Raw genomic sequence first — 6,000 nt, 5'->3', positions numbered from 1 at the left:
CTGTCTAACAGTACGGGCCAGTCCAGATCTCTGCACAAGAAACTTTGCAGCATCTGTGGTGAAGTGATCCCTCCCTGTCCAGGGCTCTGGCCAAAACAAAAAACCCCATAAAAGTCCAAAAAGGGGGGAAACCAATGACAAGAGTCTGCAGAGTAGCCACAGACTGTCAGCCAGGGATGCAGCAGAGGGAACAGCGTACCATTGCTGCTGGCAGAGCACCAACCTCTGCCGAGTCCCGCACCTCCTTACTCTCTCCTAGCTATTATCCGGGGAGCTGTCACTGGAGTGGCAGCCGTGGATGGTCAGGGACTGTGCTGTGCAGCCTATTGTTATAATGCACAGCCCGTGACCGTCTGCGGCCGCTGCTTCACTGGCGCCGTTCAAATGTTTTGGGGGGCCGCCTCCTTGCATCCCCCCTACCTGTTCCGACGCCCAAGCAATGGTCCGTTTATTGATAAACCGATGTTAAAAATCGATATTAATGTTGTTATATATTGGAACTTGGCTCTGCTAGATTCAGTGTTGTTAATCCCTGCAGTACCATATCTCACCACTGTGTTATAGTCACTGCATTGCTTGACAGCTACTGCTGCAAAAATTTGTTGTTTTATGTTTGTTCTCAGGGCCTGATTCAGACCCGTTCGCAAGGCTGAGTTTGCACGTAGCCTGGCGAAGTTTGCAAACTGCGCATGTGTACAAGACGCAGTGCGCGTGCACGAACCAGTCGCTGCGATCGGGAAGCGTTTGCAGCCAGTCGACAATCATGAGTTACAGGACGTGCTGATTGTGGGTGGCGACATGAGGTGGACGATGGTAACGGGAGTGTGGTGTGGTGCGAACGCAGGCGTGCCTCTGCATCTGAGCGCTGTTTCTGGGGCGAGCATAATTAAGACGCATTGTCAGCGTACATGTCACATTGCTGAACTAAACACAGCAGCACTCGCAGTGCATGCGGTAGGGTATGGTCAACCACAAGTGCTGCGTATGGGTCCAATGTCAGCCGATGTTGTCCACTTCCTGGAAATGACGTTTGTTACTAAGGGAAAGGGGAATCTTGCTTAACGCCATCTCCAGATGGTGAATGTTATAACAAGGCTCCCATCTGGTATTTTTTCACAATCCCCCTTAGTACATTTCAAGCAGATATGAGAAATGCACATTATTTTAGTAAACAAAAATGTTTTAATAAATAGAGTCCTTAATACATTTTAAAAAATTGCATTCGAAATTTAATTGAATTTAAACAAACTCACAAATTCTGAGCAGTTTATCCAGTTAAGGGGTTAAGGAAGTCAAACATTGTTTTGAAATTGAGTTAAATTTGTACTAATATGAAACATGTTCATGAACCACAATTATAGCCCTTAAGAGTTACTTAAATTAATATGGCCACACATTTCATTTTTGAATTATAATGCTTCCTAGATGATAAACTAACAGATGGAGTAATGACGCGGCGCTGTTGGAATAAAAAAAAAATGTCCTTCACAAATAATAAATATTGATAACGCCCAGCGTCGTCCTCACGCATGCGCAGTGACGGGCTGGAAGCCGCAACAATTGAGGGCAAGTCCCGTACTGTACTAACGCCGTGAATTCGGATCCCCTGACTACAGATCAATGGGAGAGCGCCCCGCCCTTCCTGGGCAGCGATTGGTCTATGAGGAGGCTGTGGAGCTGCTGAGCGTGTAGTGATTGGCTTCTCCGTGTCTGCTGGTGGCTATGATGCTCCTGTCCTCCTGGCACGGTGGGAAGGAGTAGTCAGAGAGGTGAGGAAGTAGATCCGGGGAAGCGGAGACATCAGAAGGAAAGCCGCTGAGGGCCTAAATGAAAGTTGAAGTTGGCTACAGGTGCGGCATGTGAACCGTAGTCTGGCCTGGAAATGGACTAAAGACCTACTAGTGAGGTATATATACTGTGCTATACTGTAGAGCATAGTGCACATCATATATGCAGTATACAGGTCATCAGCAGATTCCATACCAGCATAGTAACACTGGCAGCACCAGCAGTCCCTGGCTTCAAGTCCCAGGGTTTGCGAATCTATTCTTAGCAATGTGTCTCAGTGACAGAGCTCCTGCAGTTTCATAATGGTGAGATGCACAGAGCTGTTCCCCTGGTTGTGGTCTTTAATATAGTATTTTACATTTCAATTATCATGTACAGTATGTTGGGAGCCTGGCCATTGCTGTGTCTATAATAGGATAGCATTATGACCATGTTCAATGTACAGGTCACACTGGTAGCTGCAATGGGCTATTTCTGTGTGTATTATTACCATAGTAGTCAGGGATGCAGGTATTCCAAGAGAAATGTCACGAAATAAGGTGAATGCAGTATGTGAAGTATATTTTCATTCCAAATGATTACCCCTACCAATATTTCCCTTCATTTTATAAATCTACAGTATAATGCACAAGTGTATAATTGAGTTGAGCACAAGTCAGCTGCAATTGTTCCTGTATTGGGCAACTGTATGTAAAGAAAGGTGTATTTACACATTTATGTGTGCGCTTAGTTTGATATAGTCGCCTTCATGCTGCTTCTAATATAGATTTCATCAATAGAGGGCAAATTACTACCATTTTCCATTTTAACAACTCTGCTTTGTGCGATTCTCATACCAAGCCAGTATACAGTTAAGACACTTTCGATAACAGTAAAATTTCAGGGTATTGGTGAAAGCCGGACTGGACAAGATTCCGGAACGCCGGACTGGGACAGCTCCCTGCAGCAACCTCTGCTGCTGAGGAGCTGTCAGCTGTATAATGCGAGTCCCCGTCTGGGGGGGGGTGTCAGTGACAGGCAGGGAGCGTTCATTATAGTGGCTCCCTGCCGGACCAGATGCCAGGACGCCGGAATGGACCAGCTTGCTGCTAAAAAGCAGTGTCCGGGGGTTGTGTAGTGCCATGTAGTGACAGCCTATCACCGGAGGGAGGGAGAGATTACAGCCAGCTCCTTCGGACAGACATCGCGTTACAGCAGAGCTGGTCCGTTCCGGCGTCCTGGCATCTGGTCCGGCAGAGCCACTGTAATGATCGATCCTTGCCTGTCACTAACACACCCCCCGGACGGGGACTCATTATGCAGCTGACAGCTCCTCAGCAGCAGAGGTCGCTGCAGGGAGCTGTCCCAGTCCGGCGTTCCGGAATCTTGTCCGGTCCGGCTTTCACCTAATCCCAAAATGTCACCATATTTTTCTTAGAAAAATTCACTGCCCTCAATTTCCCCAGAAAATTTAGTATGTTTTTCCATTTATTTTATTTATTTATTTATTTTTTTCACCATAGCTTCAATATTAGTATTCAATGACAAATCCTCAGATATTATGGTACCTAGTAATTTAAAATATTTTAGCCTTTCAACCTTCAAGTTGTCAATAGTTAATGGCTGCAACTCTGACCTATTCATTTTTCGAAAAATCAGTAATTAGCTCTTTAGTTTTTTTCTAGTTTAAAACCAAACACTAGTATTTACTTTTCCAACCATCTCTACGTAGCCGACAATTCCACCAACATGCCCTCACTGAACTAAGCTTTTGTTGCAAGTGGAGATATGACTAAAATGTGTTTTACCCTGCATCACCTGTAGTTGTATACATTCAGTTCCGACACATGCTTTATGCAAAACGATGCAAGATAAACTTCACATTACGGACTTAACGTTTAACTTTGCAACAGCCTCATAATCGCTAAATGTTGAGTCATGTTGTAATCTTTTATTGTCAGTGGATTCTGGTGTTCTAGCACCATCTATTGTAAATTAAAGACATTTTAAGTAATTTGGGATCTGTAACTCTTATGTCATATACTTTAATATTAATGTATTCCAAGAATAAGGCTTGTAATAAGGGGGCAATTCAATTCAGTGCAATGTGAATAGCACCGGGAAGGTGTTCCCGGAGCTATTCAATTGTCCCCATCATGCCCTGCACTTAGTCGGGAGATGCCGGCTACCGTTGCCTGTTTAGCCGCGGTAACCGGCATTCTCCGATTTAAGTACAGGTTGCAATGCTGTTAGCACCACGCTAAGCCAGAAAACAGCATTGTGGCCGGCACTTAAGTCAGATTTCTGCTCGCACCTCAGGAGGGTGCGAGCAGAAATCCTCTAGTCGGATATGACAATGTGGTCAATTGAATAGCTACAGGAATTCCTTCCCGAAGTTGCTCGCATCGTGCTGAATTGAATCGCCCCAAAGGTGTCACTGTATCATAAAGATTGGTGTTGAATTTTTATTATGATTGTTGTTAGGTGTTCATTGGTCAGATTGTGTTGGGTAGGGGGTGTATCCTATGTCTTTGTAGACTGTAATAGAGATTTATTATTATTCTCAGATAGTGTTGGGTAGGTGTAGTATCCTATATCTGTATGATGATCATGTCTAGTGACCAGGTCATATTGAGAGATTTGGTTTCCTTTCGTAAGTAGAGATTGTAATAGAATTGCATTATGAACCAGTCCACTGGCCAGATCACGTTTGGAGATTTAGGGGTCTATTTACTAGCAGTGTTAGGAGACAGAGTGAAAAGTGATAAGAAAGTGATAAGGTGCCAGCCAATCAGCTCCCAACTCCCATCTCACAGGCTGTGTTTGAAAAATGACAGTTGGGAGCTGATTGGCTGGTACCTTATCACTGTCTTATCACTATTCACTTTGTCTCCTAACACTGCTTAGTAAATAGACCTTTTAGTGTCCTATATCTATATAGACTATAATAGATATTATGGGGGTATACTTACTAAAGTAGCGTTTCCGCTAGGCTGTTTCAGCGTGGCTCTGCGCCCTGCCCTATTTCTGAAGGGCAGAAAGCACCCTGCCCTCCAGCGCGGCACCCCGCTGAAACAGCCTGCGAGCTCTGTCCTCGGGTGGGGAAACAGAAGAGCATCGGTCACCGCCGGTGAATGGACGCCGGGCGCATGCACCGGTATCCATTAACAGTGACCGCAGCGCTTGGGGGCTGCCCGGCATGTCCATAAGTACTGGGCACGCCCCCAAGAGTGACGAAAAGGGGACGCTTCATAAAGACACATTCTCCTTTTTGGGCACACGCTCGCAGAAGTGCCCTTGCTCTAGGTTCAGCGCCCTGCCTGCCGCCGGACCTAGAGTGAACTCTACTAAAGAGAGAGTTTTTAGAAGTAGAGATATTGTCCATAGCAACCAATCAGATTCTAGCTGTTATCTTCTAGAAGGTGCTAGTTAAATGTTAGAATCTGATTGGTTGCTATAGGCAACATCTCCACTTCTAAAACTCTCACTTTAGTAAATATACCCCATGATCATGTCAAGTCGTCATGTCATTTTGAGAGGTGTAATATCATGTTTTTAAAGAATGTAATAGAATTGTATAATTATCATGTCCGACTGTCAGGTCATGTTGTATAGGCCTTAATAAGGTGCAAGGTCTGGGCCACTCCTCTTGATAGAGGCTTACTAGTGGATGTTGCTGCCACTGAGAAGAGCTGAAGGGGAACCAAAATTAATTTTAAACATGTAGATGAATAGTTAATGCAAGTTTACTAGAAATTTGGAATGTCCAAATGATAGTACCAAATGGTATCAGTATAAAGGGTGTATAATTATATGGTCCTCTTTGCAGTAGGACTTGGCATGTCCAAAGTGTATGAAAGAGAGTGCTTCAGCATTGGCTGATATTTCCAAACAGATTTTTGTTTTATTGATATAAAAAGCAGACACTATGCTATAATCTCCATCAATACAACACATTTTGCAGATCGCTGCCTGATTCTTCAGATATGGAAAAGTACTGCTATTTTGATTGAAAGGGATCAGACCTAGAAGTTAAGCCTGGGGTTTTCGATCAACCAATGCAATTTGCTTTTTTTGGAGTGTGTCAAGACGTCCTCTTATTTCAGAATTCTGTGTGTCCTATCTCTTTATAGACTGTAATAAGATAATTGTTTTAAGATCTTGCCCAGTGGTCAGATCATGTTGGGGAGTATTGTCTCATAGGGTTGCATAAAATTGGATTTAAAAAAAAAA

General features: G+C 44.1%; 1 protein-coding gene across 1 annotated transcript in view; it reads left to right on the top strand.

Moving 5' to 3' along the window:
- The first annotated feature begins 1,695 nt into the window (after nucleotides 1–1,695).
- Nucleotides 1,696–6,000, top strand: part of LETM2 (leucine zipper and EF-hand containing transmembrane protein 2) — a 57,731-nt gene continuing 53,426 nt past the window's right edge. The window contains exon 1 of the mRNA XM_088455123.1: nucleotides 1,696–1,906. The gene's annotated coding sequence lies outside the window, so the exon portion shown is untranslated. The remainder of the gene's footprint in view (nucleotides 1,907–6,000) is intronic.

This window comes from Taudactylus pleione, unplaced genomic scaffold (genome assembly GCF_031769625.1).
Source record: "Taudactylus pleione unplaced genomic scaffold, aTauple2 ptg000644l, whole genome shotgun sequence".
Taxonomy (NCBI): domain Eukaryota; kingdom Metazoa; phylum Chordata; class Amphibia; order Anura; family Myobatrachidae; genus Taudactylus; species Taudactylus pleione.
Note: the sequence above shows the minus strand (reverse complement) of the source record. Positions and strands in the feature narration are given on the sequence as shown.